The sequence below is a fragment of the Podarcis liolepis genome (genome assembly GCF_965112155.1).
Source record: "Podarcis liolepis genome assembly, chromosome: 7".
NCBI classification, from domain to species: domain Eukaryota; kingdom Metazoa; phylum Chordata; class Lepidosauria; order Squamata; family Lacertidae; genus Podarcis; species Podarcis liolepis.
This window is the reverse complement of record NC_139561.1, coordinates 73,480,657-73,496,804: the sequence shown is the minus strand read 5'-3', so window position 1 is coordinate 73,496,804 and position 16,148 is coordinate 73,480,657. Positions and strand designations below refer to the sequence as shown.

General features: G+C 44.1%; 1 protein-coding gene across 4 annotated transcripts in view; it reads right to left on the bottom strand.

Moving 5' to 3' along the window:
* PROSER3 (proline and serine rich 3) overlaps window positions 1-13,503 on the bottom strand; it is a 28,027-nt gene extending 14,524 nt beyond the window's left edge. Inside the window, exons 1-2 of one of the 4 annotated variants that reach the window (XM_083512311.1) lie at window positions 13,179-13,425; window positions 5,739-5,911 (exon numbers count right to left, since the gene is read on the bottom strand). The gene's annotated coding sequence lies outside the window, so the exon portion shown is untranslated. Of the gene's footprint in view, window positions 1-5,738; window positions 5,912-7,640; window positions 9,773-13,178 lie in introns of those variants that run through there. The other 3 variants (XM_083512312.1, XM_083512310.1, XM_083512313.1) reach the window with 3 other exon arrangements.
* Between the last annotated feature and the right edge of the window lie 2,645 nt (window positions 13,504-16,148).

The following is a 16,148-nucleotide window of genomic DNA, read 5'->3' as shown; positions in this document are numbered from 1 at the left end:
GAGACTTGTATGTGATTTTAGGCGGCTGAATGCAGTGACTGAACCGGTGGCGTTCCCTATGCCCAGAATTGATGATATTTTGACCAGGGTGAGGAAGGGAAAGATTTTCACAAAGCTGGATCTAAGGGGGGCGTACAACCTGATACGCATAAGGAAAGGGGATGAATGGAAAACCACCATGTTTACCCCTTTGGGGGCGTTTGAATACCTCGTTATGCCATTTGGATTACAAGCAGGCTCCGCGTGTTTTCAATCTTTTATGAACCACGTGCTGGGCCCTTTGCTCTACAAGAATTGCGTTGCCTTTCTAGATGATGTGTTGGTGTATTCTGAGAATGAGGAGCAACATGTGAGAGACCGTGGGAAGCAGTGGCAATAGATTTCATGACTGATCTGCCAAGGTCTAGAGGGAAAACAGCCATCATGGTTGTAGTAGACCTGTTAACTAAAATGGCCCACTTCATAGCCTGCTCACATGCGGTTACAGCAGAAGAAACCGCCAAATTGTTTGTAGAGAATGTGTTTAGGTTGCATGGCGCCCCCTTGAGGGTGGTTTCAGACCGAGGGAAACAATTTACTTCCAGGTTCTGGAGGAAGCTCATGAGCTTACTGCATGTAGAGGTTAATTTCTCGACGGCCCGTCATCCTGAAACCAACGGGCAGGCGGAAAGAGCAAATGGGGTTCTCCAACAATATTTGAGGTGTTATGTTAATGACAGAGAGAATGATTGGGTGGAGAAGTTGGCGTTGGCAGAATTTGCCTACAACAAGGCAGAGAACGTGTCCACGGGGATGAGCCCCTTTTTGGCTAATCACGGGTGCCATCCCAGAGCCTTCCCAGGGGGGGAGGGGGAGAACTGGAGCGTTCCAGCTGCAGAACAGTTCGTGGAAGAAATGGAAGCGATCCATCGCCAGCTCCAACTCAATTTAAACAGGGCTAAGGAGGAATATAAGAGGCAGGCAGACAAAAGCAGAAGGGAAGGTGAAAGCATCAGGGTGGGGGACCAGGTGTGGCTGTCAACCCAAGGGTTGCCATTCAAAGGAGGTTGTAAGAAATTAAGACCCAAAAGGCTGGGTCCGTTTGAAGTCATACAGCAGGTCAATCCAGTGGCTTTCAGGCTCCGGTTACCGAACCACATGAAGCTGCACCCAGTTTTTCACAGGTCGTTGCTGTCACCGTATAGAGGAGACAGTGAGGGGAGGGTCACTAGGGGACCAGCAATGGAGGAGAAGGAACACAGCTACCATGTAGCGGAGATCCTCGATTCCAGGTGGAAGGGAGATCAAGTAGAGTATTTGGTAATGTGGGAAGGGGAACCGGAGTCGGAAAACACCTGGGTTAGGGCAGAGGATGTCAATGACGAGGTTTTAATAGAGACTTTTCATCAGAGGTTCCCACGTAAACCTCAGCCGGTAGCGAGGTTCCGAAGGGAATACTTTGCCACCACCGACGAGGAAGAGGAGTTGGAGGGGTTCCCAGATTCTGAAGAGGAAGAGGATTCAGCTGGCCAGGTCGACGATCGATGGAGAGAATTGTTCGAGACGTCAGAAGATGAGGAAGATTCGTTTCGGGGTTTTAGCCCTTCACCTCCCAGGGGGGAGGAATTGGGAGGGGGTGAGGGGGGCCCTGGAGGGGAGGTGGATGTCAGGGAACTGCCATCAGAGCATCAGGTGGTGGAGGGACTCAGGCAGGATGAAAGAGACTCAACTGCTGAAGCAGGGACCAGCAGGGGGAGGAGTGGGTCTCTGAGGGAATGCGAGCAGGAGGGAGGGCTCAGGGAGGCTTCCAGCGAGAACAGTGGGGAGGTATCGGAGTCTCCCATAGGCAGACCCACACCTCGCAGGAAACTGTCACGCCGTGAGTCCAGGAGACGCGTTTCCGTTAAGGAACTTCTTTGCTGGAAACGCTTCCGCAGACAGCCACTGTCGGACTCTACTAGTGACTAGAGCAGACATGTCTGAGGAGCTCCGTCACACACGGAGGTTTGTGGGGTCGCACAAACTCTGAGGGAGCACGTTTTCACGCACAAGCAGCTAATCAAACCCTCACAGAAACGCTGTAGCCAAAGCGAGTTCTTTTTTTTTTTTTTTTTTTTGCATTTTAAAAATTTTTATTAATCTTTCCATATATATACATTAAATCCGTGTTTCATACATCTCATTCTTTTGGACTTCCTTCAACGTCCTTGACATTCATTCGTATTTATCTCTTTATAACGCATTCCAATCTTTCGTACTGCCATTAGTACCATCTTTCAGACATTGTTTTCCATAAGCAATACTTCTTAGTGTTTTACAGTGCCTCTTTAAATCCTACTAGCGTTGTGTTTACTAAACGTTTGTTCTCCAGATAATCCGCAAATTTTCCCCAGTCATCTATAAATTTTTGATCCTTCATATATCTAATTTTCCCTGTCAATTTATCTAACTCCGCATATTCCGTCAATTTTAATCTCCACTCTGTTAACGTTGGGCTTTCTTCCTGCTTCCACTTCTGCGCCACCACGATTCTAGCTGCTGTTACCGCATATTGGAAGATTTTACAATCCTTTCTTTTAATATCTTTTCCAACCATACCTAATAGAAAAGCTTCGGGTTTCTTTACAAATGTGTAGCTTAATATCTTTTTGATTTCATTATAGACTTCGTCCCAGAAGCTTTTAACCTTCCCACATTCCCACCATTGGTGATAGAACGTCCCTTCTTTTTGTCTACATTTCCAACATTTGTTATCTGTTTTATACATCTTGGCTAGTTTAACGGGTGTTATATACCACCTATATAACATTTTTAACATATTCTCCCTTAACAGTACACATGCTGTAAATTTTATATTCACTCTCCACAATTTTTCCCAATTCTCCAATTGAATATCATGACCGAGGTCCTTTGCCCACTGAGTCATCACTTTTTTGACTTTCTCATCTTTCATGTTCCATTCTAACAGTATTTTATACATACTTGACAGATTTTTCCGATCACAGTTTATTATCTCTCTCTGAAATTTCGATGTCTTTTCATCGTAGCCCCTCTCTTTCACTTCTTTTTTAAATATCTCATTTATCTGATAGTAACTCAGCCAATCGTATGTATATCTTTTTACCTGGTCGTATGGTTTAATTTTCCACTTCCCTCCTTCCTTCAATACCATTTCTTCGTACCTACCCCATTTTTTCCCCATATTGACTTTCTTTACACTTATTAACTCCACTGGTGATAACCAGTGTGGGGTTTTTGGTTCTAGTGTGTTCTTATATCTATTCCAAACTTCTATCAAAGGTCCCTTAAAGATATGGCTGCAAAATCCCTTATGTACTTTTATCTTATCTCTCCACAAATAGGCATGCCATCCAAATTTGTTCTTATACCCTTCTAAATCCAATAACTCTGTATCCTCCAACTTTATCCACTCTTTAATCCAGCAAAGGCATGCCGCCTCGTAGTACAGTCTCATGTCTGGCAGGGCGAAGCCCCCTCTTTCAGTGGTATCTGTTAATATCTTAAACTTAATTCTGGGCTTCTTTCCTTCCCAGACAAATCTAGAAATCACCCTTTGCCATTCTTTAAAGTTTTTTGTGCCCTTTATTATCGGGATTGTTTGGAATAGAAAAAGCATTTTGGGGAGTACCATCATTTTGACCATGGACACTCTACCCCAGAGTGATAATTTCATCCTTGCCCAAATCTCCAGATTTTTCTTAATTTCATTCCATCCCAGTGCCAAAGCGAGTTCTTACTTATTTAGGCCCACACATCAGGCACAGCTGCAGTAAATGCTGGGAGGATAGTTCAGAGACAATCATTCAAACACAGAACAGTGAAAATCCCTTCATAGCAGAACCGCCAGCCAAACTGAAATGGTTACTAAGACAGCCTGTTTTGCTAACTATTGTGACAACTTAACAGGCAGCTACTTGCAGCCAACACGTCAGATCTCACCAATGGCAATCTGTGGCCCTAGGGGCAGGTGGGGACAGTCCATTCCCCTGAGCCCTTCTGCCTGGAGGATAGAACTGTGCTGACTGTGCCAATCCTGATCCTCATTTTTTGCACTGGCCTGTACCTTTAAAGCCACACCTTGCCCCAACACTGTACTGACAAGGACGACAATGGGGCTTCCCAGGAGACACATGAAAACAAATTTCACTATGGCCAAACAAAGACAACCAACCATACCCTAGGCCAGCCACGTCCAACAGGTAGATTGTGATTTACCGGTAGATCACTGGTAGATCAGTGGCTCCCAACAAAGAAGCCAAACAACTCTGGCTCCCCTAAAAAAACCTCAACATTCTTGCCCTGCACCCCCCCAAAAATGGGCCTTCCTCCCCCCTCTCGCTCTCCAGGCTTCAGCGAAAGCCTGCATTCGCCCCATAGGACGCACCCAGATTTCCCCTTCATTTTTGGAGGGGGAAAAGTGCGTCCTATAGGGTGAAAAATACGGTAACCTGAAAAGAGAGACATAGCACGTACATTTGTAAACCAAGAAATCTTTAATAAAAATTTATTTAAAAACAACAACAAAGGCCTCTGACATGCTAATGTCAGCAGATGAACAGGAAGCTGCTTGTACACCTGTGAGGTACCGTATGTGCTGACTGAAAGACCTCTGGACTTTGGTGCGTTGAGAGGGCTCAGCCTCTCTAGGGGGAAATAATCCTGTCTACACATTTGTTCCCAGAAGCAAATGCAGAATTGAAGGCATGGTGAAAATGAAATTCCTTACTTAGGCTGCATTCCTACATGAAGACATCTGAAGGCAGCCCTGTATCGGGAAGCTTTTAATGTCACCATGGTTTGTGTGTGTTTTCATATATTCTGTTGGAAGCAGCACAGGATGACTGGGCAATCCAGTCAGATGGATGGGACACAAGTACCGGTAATAAATTATTATTACTATTAATTATTATTTTTATTATTATTACTACACTTAGGGATCAAGCCTCAAGTCAAAGGGATTTACTTCTGAGTAGACATGCATAGGCTTGCACTGTTAGAGAATGCGCACACCACAACTGGGGTTGCCATAAGCAATTCAGCCCCGGGCTTCTATGCCTTATCAAAGAGAATACAGTGGAACCTCGGGGTGCGAACATGATCTGTGTGGGAAGCACATTCGCAACCCACAGCGCCGCGATTCGGTGCTTCTGCACATGCGCAAAGCGTGATTTAGCACTTCTGTGCATGTACGACCTCCGAAACCTGGAAGTAACCCGTTCCAGTACTTCCATGTTCGGCATGGTCCGTAACCCGAAAGTACGTAACCCACAGCATTCGCAACCCAAGGTATGACTGCAGTGATTACAGCTAACAATACTAAATATGGTGTTACCAGAAAAATAGGGGTTCACTTTAGGGCCAGACCCCTTACCTGAGTCACAATGGACATATAACATATAGTGGAAAATTTGAAATATCAGTTTTAGCCCTGCATAGGCACCTAAACACTGGCAAGGAATGGAAAGTATTTTTTCCATGCCAAACAACATTCTAACTGGACATCTCTTCCTGCCAAAGGACAAAAGGATTGTCCTCTTTATTTCTCCCCCACACTGCACTTGTACATGAAATTCAGCTGGCCAGGCCCATTTCTTTATAATGCTTGAGGAAGCATTAATGATTTTTTTTAGTGGCTACAATCTAGCCCAAATGCTGCAAATGCAGAACAAAGACCATTAGCAAGCATGAATACTATCTCCTAAAACAACTTCACGTTGCATTAGCAGCAGATGACATACAGAAAGGATGATCCAGTGACCGCTTCCATTACCGCTTTCCAACAGACCACCATGCACTTTGAGAAAGTACAGAAATGCTAGAATTCATTCTTCAAACTGTACTGGTGCATTATTTAGTTCTCCAATTCTTTAGTTTGGCACTTGTGAAGAGTCAATGAGAGACAGACAGCAGTCTAAACGGAAAGAGGTCAAAATGGATTTAAAATGCATTTGCAGTGTACAAGAACAACACAATTTAGGGAACTCTCATTGCAGAGTTTTCAGTAATAATAATAATTTATTATTTATACCCCACCCATCTGGCTGAGTTTCCCCAGCCACTCTGGGCAGCTACCAATCGAGTGTTAAAAACAATACAGCATTAAATATTAAAAACTTCCCTAAACAGGGCTGCCTTCAGATTTCTTTTAAAAATAAGATAGCTACTTATTTCCTTGACACCTGATGGGAGGGCATTCAACAGGACGGGCACCACTACCAAGAAGGCCCTCTGTCTGGTTCCCTATAACCTCACTTCTCACAATGAGGGAACCGCCATAAGGCCCTCGGCGCTGGATCTCAGTGTCCGGGCTGAACGATGGGTGTGGAGATGCTCCTTCAGGTATACAGGACCAAGGCCATTTAGGGCTTTAAAGGTCAGCACCAACACTTTGAATTGTGCTCAGAAACATACTGGGAGCCAATGCAGATCTCTCAGGACCGGTGTTATATGGTCCCGATAGGTGCCAGATATGTTGACTCAACAGGATCAAATGGAAATTCTGCTGTTCTATTTTAAACTGTAGACTAGGGAACAGAAGGAGTGGCACACACGCACACAAAAACCTATAGACTCCTCTGAGATTGCTGTGCAAAAACACCCCCACAATTATTTTTCTGAGAATTTCTGCCACTATTCCAGTTTAGTACTAAACCATGTTATTGGCAGAGCCTTTATGCAGCATTCGAGGGGTAAATGGGGAACCAGGGAAGTACACAAGGACATAATCAGCTTCACTTCCAGGCAATAACCAGGTCCAGTTTGAAACAATTCCATTCACTTTTTTGTATGTGGCAAAGAAAATTAAAGAACAGAAGCAGGCCCCTCTTTAAACTGCTAAGCACAGTAAACATGCACTTGAGTGGATTTCCATGGTCTTTCGGTGCCAAAAAGACAGATCAGATGAGTGTTTTGTATGCCTCAAAATAGGCCACTCATCTGCCACAAATCTCAAATAAGGTCTGGAGTGGAAGCAGCAAAGCCTTAAAACAGAAGCAAAGATTTAAATATCTTAATCCATGCTGCTGCTCAAAAAGTCTTCCCTGGCCCCAAAGATAATCCTCCTCTTGCAATACCCCCAGCAAGCACAGAGATTCTTCCTTGAATATTTGACACCACAGCACTTGACGAAACATGGACGTGCATAATTCATAATTTAACCAAGCAGTGATAATTTAAGCAGACAGCTACGAGAGACCTGTCTAGCACTGAGAGTTAGCAAAGAACTTCGCCATCTCTGCAGTGGTATGGAGGTTGCTTCATTAGCTGGAGATGTCAACTTCCCTTCCTTCTCCAGCATACCACCCATCCTGCTTTTCAACCTTGGCAAACCAAGATCCTACTTCACATTACCTACAGATATAGCAGGAGCTATTGATTATTCTCACACAGGTCCTGGTGCTGTGAGCAGTGCATCTCCGAACTGCAAGCTTGTGAGCCTTGTCATGCGCTGGCAAAAAGAGTTAAGGCTGCATCAATGTTCCTTCGCTTGGTTTCAAACTGGCATCTTTAGGTTGGCAGGTTTAAAGAATGCCACTGTGGGTTGGCACGTAAAGCAGGCTGGCTTTGCATTTTAATAGGGTGGCACAAAGGAAGAGAAAATCTTCAACCCAGATGGATTAAATAAATTGCTTGTGGCTTACTTTATGGCACCTGCTCAGGCTTGAATCGGTCTTCACTGAATGTAGATGTTCTGGCCTGTTTTCTGGCTTGTCCTGCTTTTTGGCATCAGAAGTCCCAGTTGTCTGCATTTATGGGGTGAATGAAAAGAATCCCAGCATTTTCTGTTACTGTTTTCTTTTTCCCCTTCCCCTTGTGCAATTACTGTAGCTGCTACATACACCAGGGGCTACTAATGCAAGTTAAGCTCCACTCAAGTTAATAAAAAAGGTCCACATTTCAGTTGGTCAGGGAGACCATCATAAACACAGTCCTTTCCTCAAAAGGATCAAATTCAGTATCTACGATTTGTGGTTGAAAGTCCTCCACATTAGTATGTGACAGCTCTGCTTTTTTGACAAAAAAAATTCTTCATATTCCTCTTTACCAGATCCCCAAAATTACATGCATTCTTATACCATCCAAAGTTATGTAGTTCGCAACAGTTACACCAAAGATTAGTGATACTTTTTAAAAAGCTCAGGCACAGTATATTACTATCCCAATCATTTCTATAGTTAGGTCATGTTGGCTATGCAACTTAGCTTCAGAACCACACAATTCTTGTAATATGTAAATTTAAGTATTTTGTTTCTTATGTAAAAAAAAAAGTGCTATGGCCTTCTGGCTAAAAATTAAAATGAACCTATTAACCCAATAAGATTAGTGGGGGGGGGGTAAAAAGAAAAGTGCTTCATATATAGGTAAAGGTAAAGGGACCCTTGACCGTTAGGTCCAGTTGCAGACGACTCTGGGGCTGCAGCGCTCATCTCGCTTTACTGGCCAAGAGAGCTGGCATACAGCTTCTGTGTCATGTGGCCAGCATGACTAAGCCGCTTCTGGCGAATCAGAGCAGCGCACGGAAACGCTGTTTACCTTCCCGCCAGAGCGGTACCTAGCTAACTATTTGCACTTTGTCGTGCTTTCGAACTGCTAGGTTGGCAGGAGCAGGGACCAAACAACGGGAGCTCACCCCATCGTGGGGATTCAAACCACCGACCTTCTGATTGGCAAGCCCTAGGTTCTGTGGTTTATAGTCCTCTACTAATTAACTTACTAGATTTTAGTACAAATCAGAAACATCATTGGCATTAGAACAAGGAAGCTGAATATTATTTCTTTCCGTTGTTAAGGTTTCTAGAAGCTACAGGTCCTAAGACTATAATTCTGTGAGCACAAACATAAAGGGCCCTTGCCTTGCGTGGAATAAAACAAGTGCCACTGAATTTTCTATGTCTCCTGCAGAAGATCAGGAGAGGACAAACCCAGAGCATAGTGAAGGACTGCTAGGAAAGAGAAAATATATTAACCATTGGAGGGGGGTAGGTAAAAAAAGGGCTAAATGCAGAAATAACTAAGTACACCACCCTGGTCACTGAGACATTAAGGGGCACAAATAGCAGCCTCTCCTAGGGCCTTCCCGAGAGATCAGGACATTCCTCTAAAGAGATGAGAACATACGGATGTGCAATTCATACTCTCACCATAGGGCCCAACCTATCCTATTACACAGGAATGGGCAGGGACACACCCCATCAGTTCTCTCTTGCACTGGCTCCCAGGACACTCCCTGCGTCTGCAGGTGAGGCCACAGCTGGCTCACTCTGCTGACAAGCCAGGTTGCATTGCTTTCACTTTGCCAGAAAGCTTCAGAGAAGGCAGGTAGGATTATGATTTCCAAATAAAACCAGGGAGTTCTGCATACTAGTGCAAAGAGGTCATCCCATTCTTAGCAGTCCATTAACAGATACAACAGCCACGCTCTACAGCCTCAGAAACCATAAGCCCTAGGAATAGCTAAAGAAGCCACATATTATTATAGACTTACACTCCACATTTCTAATACATATGTATTACTCCCTGCTACTAATGGGAGACTGCTCCACCTGGCAAGTATGTCCTGGCCCAATGTTGCAAATAAGGCCATAAAGGTTGCTAATCCATTGGGCTACGCATACAACTGTAATGGTACAAACCCTAACCTTGTCTGCCTAGAAGTAAATTCTGTTGAATTCAATGGGGCTTATTTGCAGGTAAGAAAGATTGCAGGACTGCAGTCATTTGCAGCATGCCAATAAGCTTGAAAAGGAACAATACTTCCCATTTGCCAAAAAGTTACATGGTTATGCGCTATCCCCATAACGTAACCCCAGTGTAAATTGAGTGTCAACTGTATTTCTAAACTAGCCACAACCAATTAATTGTGGTCGAAAGGACAGAAATGTTTGCTCCAAACCTCAGCACCATCTTCATGAGCTCTAAAAATGCCAGATGCTCAGAACTATGACTGAATTTCCAAGTGGCAACTTATTTGGAAGCAACACCGAATGAGCAACTGCAGTTTAGTACATTTAACAGCTGACTGCAGAAATGAGTACTACTATTATTACATATCTACCTCCGTTTTCGAACTTAATCTGTTCCGGAAGACTGTTCGACTTCCGAAAGGTTCGGAAACCGAGAATCAATGCACTGGCTGCAAAGTCAATGGAATAAAATGAAAAATGTGCCTCAGAAGCCGTTTGGCTTCCGAAAATTGTTCAGAAATGGAAGCATTCACTTTCTGGTTGTCTGCGTTCGGCTTCCGAATTGTTCGGCTTCCGTAGCATTTGAAAACCGAGGTTCCACTGTGTGTTTGTGTGTGTATAATATTTGTAGACCACCCTTCATCCAAAGATCACAGAGTGATTTACAACATAAAAATACAAAGTGAGAACACAAAGTGCATAACAAAAAACAAACCAATAACCCCTTACCAGAATAGTCTGACAAAATAAAGGCATACACATAAGGTTTATTACTCCTGGGAACACAAAACCATTATGAGTACAAACATACATGTGACCATTATGAAGTCATGAAGTTAACTAACTGGAGGAGAAGAAAGAAAGTAAATTCTGAAAGGGGGGGTGGGAATCTACATATCAACCAGTGGTAACTTATGAAGGATTATGAAAGGGAATAATAGGTTTCCTCTCTGTCTATTGCCTGCCCTCCCCAGGTTCAGATTACTGGTTATAAGTAGTGGTGCTTTGCTCCCAACATTAACTATTATTAGAAAAGTTCAATTCTTGAAGACTGCAATCTAACACACACTTACTTGAGGGTAACTCCCATTGAAATCAGTGTGACATGACTTCAGATAAGCATGAATATAGTCAACCTGTAAGATTGTCAAAGAAACAGGCAGAGGTAGTTGAGCTATTAAGGTGCAAGAAAGAAAACACCTTCAATGAACAGACTTCCGGAGGCGGCGCGAAACGGTAACGAAACAGACAACCACCCCTACATCTGTCATAAGAATTTTCACTCCTAGGTAGAATCTACATACATTTAAAAAACATTGTGAAAATACTTTATTTTAAAACGTTTTGAAAAATACATTGAATTTTGCATTGCTCACTGTCACCATCTAGTGTCACATTTGTATACTGCACTTTACAACACATTTAAAGCGTTTTATTTGCAGCTGTGTAGCTGAGTCAGGACCTGACTAATTGCTCAGCTAACATCACAGAAGAAAGATAGCTTGTGCACTGTGCTCAAACACATTTCATTATTACACATACCACATGCAACTTGGCAACTACCCTCTTTTTCAGCATAGCATTTCATGATTAGCCAAAAGTTCATCACAATTTACAACTCAATGCCATGCAATTACCTAGGATGCAGCAAGTGCTTTGATCTAGGCCACGGAAGGCGACCAACTTGTTTGGGGCTTGAAAAACAAAACTCATTTCATTACAGGTTTCACCATCCACAGATTCACACTTCTGCAACCTGGAGAGGCAGAAATCTAGATCTTTTTAAAGAGAAAGCAGGGATTTCCCATAATTTTAACTAAGCCTCATAAGTCATTTCAAAGTTTTGGAGATATGTCAGTCGCTCACTTCCAATTGAAAACCTGATCAAAGCCAATTTACAATTCATGTAAATTGCTGGATATATTTTTTTTTATGATCCCACAACCCAAGGCAAATCTGAGGTACAGAAAGTTCAGCATCAACAAAAGTCACATAAAGCCAGAAGCTACAGGTGTCTTAAAGCAGAAAGCTTCCAGCTAGTCACAGACCCATAGCTACAAGACTAAAAGCCTCTGATGAGCGAGAGGCTCCAAAGCAAAGTTAACACATTCCAAACACTGGTTTAAAAATAGAGAGGTCCTGCAGATTATAGCCTGGAGTAATATTCAGATAATAACCAAATGTTTTCAATGTGTTTATCAAAGCACTGCAAGAAAACACAACCTAGGTGGGACCACTTTACATGTCGTATATTTAAGGATATGCTTAAAAAAACAACACCTGAATGCAACAAGCTTGTAAGCTTGTTTGCAAATGCAAATAGGTACACATCAGAACTCCCTCTTGAAAATGCATGCACAGGGACAAACCTAGGTCTGTTGCCAGGTAACGTGTGAAATGGCCTAAACGTGTTAAGTTTTGAGAATCATACTAAACAAATCCCAAACAAGCAAGTCTAGAAATGAATAAAGCTCTGGGATGGCGTCTTTCAATGCACAGCACAATCTCTTCTGCTCTGCAGGAGTTAATTCCAGGATAATCTCCAACCTAAACTAGAATTCACACCAAGGGGGCCTGCATTTCTGAAAACAATACTGTACTCCCTGCACACAAGAAAATCTAACAGCCACAGCTGAAGGGAATAGAGCTGGCTTCATTTACTACACAAACACAAACAGATTAGGTTGCCAGTTCCACACACACCCTTTTCCTTCACGCCCCCCCCCCCGGCAAGGCCCAGCTCATGTGCCCTTAATAGGACCACTAGAAGCCAAAGATTAGCAGAGGAAGCTTCTTCCACCACTGAAATCTCCATGCCTGTTACTTTCTCCAACTAGTGTTCCGGTGCTTTTTTTTCTAAATAAATATTTAGGGTCCTTTCGACTCAAGAAAACTACCATTTTATAGTTCAAATCGGGGGAAATAAATACAGTAAATGGACAAAAGTACAAAGAGTCACAAAATGTTTAGGCCGGGTCCTCAGATGTTGTTGGACTACAACTCCCATCATCCCTGAGCTCTGGCCTTGCTAGCTAGGGGTGATGGGAGTTGTAGTTCAACAACATCTGGGGACCCACAGGTTGAGAAAGGCTGGTTTAGGGGTATGCGCCCCCCCGGGGGGGAACACTGTATATAGGTGTGTTTTTCTCTGCCTCTAGCTGTTCACAGCTCAGCATTTTAGCAGCCCCTCCTCAAGGTCCCTTCCAGCTCTACGATGCTGCTACCCTAAACACCATTACAGTGGTACCTCAGGTTACATACGCTTCAGGTTACACGCACCGCTAACACAGAAATATTACCTCAGGTTAAGACCTTTGCTTCAGGATGATAACAGAAATCGTCCTTTGGCAGCGCGGCGGCAGCAGGAGGCCCCATTTGCTAAAGAGGTGCTTCAGGTTAAGAACGGACCTCCGGAACAAATTAAGTACTTAACCCGAGGTACCACTGTACCAGGGGGTAAACCTGCGTAGGATTACACCGCTAAAACACACTTACCTGACAGTGAACCCCAAGGAATACTCCTCTGCAGCAGTCCCTCGGGATTTTGCGCCTGGAGATCGGCGCCGGATTCAGTGCCCTCTGGCGCCCCTTCCCCGGGGACTAAAGCCCTTCTTCCCGCTCAACCCGAGATGAGCTTGCCGCCTTGGCTGTCGCCTAGCAACCGAAAGAGGAAGTCGCTACCCGCGGAGGATGTCGGGTGCGCGGCTTTTTCCTCGACCTGTCGGCTTCAGTACTACGATTCCCACAAAGCATTGCGCGCCGAGCCCTCCGGGAGGAGACTATACGCCTGATGGCTCCTCAGTTCCGGTCGGGCGCACAAACTACAAATACCGTCATGCTCTGGTACTACTTGATTGGGTGTGAGTCTCATGGGCGAAGCCAAGTGAGAGGGGGGGGCAGATCCTCAAAAAGTATTGAAAAGCATTTAAAATACTCAATAAACTAAGGTTCTGCACCCCCACACAGCAGAAGCTTGCCCCCCGTAATGGTCTCTTTTTTTGGGAGGGGAGGCATTTTTACCCGTGATCTCCCCAAAAAAGCTCAACTGTTTGCCCCCCCCAACAAAAATCCTGGTTACGCCCATGGTAAGTCCCATTACACTCAGCTCGACTTATTTTTAAGCAGGCGCTGCAAGTACGTGACAAATTGCAATAGTGTCCTGAAATGTATTTGTAACACTAGGGCTGAGCAATTCTGAAAATTAGCACGTACGCTAGCTAGGGTAATCCTGTGGCCTGTTTACTTGGAAGCACTTTAGAAGTATTTAAAAGGGATATCGGGAAACAAGTGCACTCTGGGCAGTGACCGAAATAAATCGGTTCATTCATTCATCGGGAAACAATTATTCTTCCCACCCACTGAGGCAAGGAGGACACAAAGCATTAGATTTGAATATTATTACCTTTAATTATTAAATGTTAGGAAACACTATTCTAGCACTAATACAGCCCTCCAGCAATGATACCGAAAATGCAGGTGAGCATTTCTAACAAAAGGCAGGGCAGGCATCTTAGAGATGTATGTTCTTCGTAAAAGTGTCTACAGTATTATAATGTGCTCCTACAAGTCCTCTGAGACAACAAATATATAGACTGGGGGTAGCAAAGGAAACTACTAGGGAGCCCTGCTTAAATGCAGCACAGATGGCCATGTCCAAGTTAGACTCTCCGAGTGCCAACCGTTTCCTTCCGCATAAAAAAAATATGCATCTCAGAGTTGCTGTTTCATAGGGCGGTGTCCAGCAAGGGTGGGAGAAGAATGCCTGCTGCAATGAGTGACACTGAGTGTATTTTATGATGCTCAGGAACAAAGGATACTCCTTTCACACCTACACGGGAGCCCCTACAGCACTGTGAGCACCTGTAATTACCACTTCTTGGATCAGCAAAAATTCAAGCTGCAGACTAAGGTAGCAATCCAGAACTGGTGCTCCTGCTGGGGGCCAAGATGCTGTTAAGCTTGCGCATAAGGTGGCACTCTTCACAAGGATGCACGACCAAGGGTGGAGTGTGGGAAGCAGATGGGTGGCAGGGGGGAGCCCCCCTTTGATGAACTTTCCTTAGTCCCAAAAGCCCCAAAGAAACAAAACTGTTTTCTCTGCCAGGCAGCAGGTGTTAAAAAAAACACAGGAGCCCAAACTAAAGGGAGAAACTTGTCAGCAACCACAGGATGGGCATAATGTAAATCTCTGGACTTTAGCTCACCACCATAAGCTGCACTTAACTAAATAAATAACCATAACACAATAGAACATAACAGAATATCACAAATACAGCATAAATCATATTGTGAAACAATTGCAACCTATAAAACACTCTTAACAAAGCAAAGCATCACAATTAAAGCAAAAGTCCTATTATATGATTAACAAAACAACACAGCATTTTTAATCTATAAAACAATATTAACAACACCAGTGAAATTTATTCTTAATTATTTACAGCAAAACAAGACAATAGAACTGAAAATTTGCAAACCTGACCCTAAATTTATTTAAACAGAAACAAGTTCCCCTGAGTTCAATGAGAGTCACTACCCTAAGAATACTCATTACTGTCGTTTAGGATGCTTAGATTTTTAGGGAAAGCATTAGCAGCAGGATCCCCATTAAGGACCTAGAACAGTGTGGGGATATACAAAAGGGGACCCAGGCAGGGGTCCCACCAGACCTGGTAAAGGTAAAAGGACCCCTGACCGTTAGGTCCAGTCGCGGACGACTCTCTGGGGTTGTGGCGCTCATCTTGCTTTATAGGCAGAGGGAGCCGCCATACAGCTTCCAGGTCATGTGGTCATGACTAAGCCACTTCTGGCAAACCAGTTTACCTTCCCGCTGGAGCAGTACCTATTTATCTATTTGCACTTTGACGTGCTTTCGAACCGCTAGGTTGGCAGGAGCAGGGACCGAGCAACAGGAGCTCACCCTGTCGAGGGGATTCGAACCACCGACCTTATGATTGGCAAGCCCTGGGCTCTGTGGTTTAGACCACAGCACCACCCTTGTCCCACCAGAACTGGAGCCAGCCCTATTTGCCCTCCCTTCCATCCTAGCAATCAAGAGACATCTTTCCTGCGGTGGGATCAGATTCTCCATACGGGTCAATTATCTGCAACTACTACTACTACACAGAAACCAAAAATGCAAAATGCGAAAACTTTGAGGAGAGGCTTAGGCAACATCTGACTGCTGGCCGGAAGTTTGGTGGTTCGAGCCCACCCAGGATTCCTGCATTCCACGGGGTTGAACCATCAATGTCCCTTCCAACTGGACTGTTCTACAAAAAGAGCAACAAAAAAAATAAAATAAACTAAGCACTGTTAAGTTCATAAATACACTCTTCTCTACCAACCCCATGACTCCCAATCTTACACTGTGTCCCGCTCCTTAAAATACACACGCACAGAACGCAGAGATCAATTCAAAGAAGGGAAGCGGGCAGCCCATTGGCCGAAGCTTCCCGCCCCCCG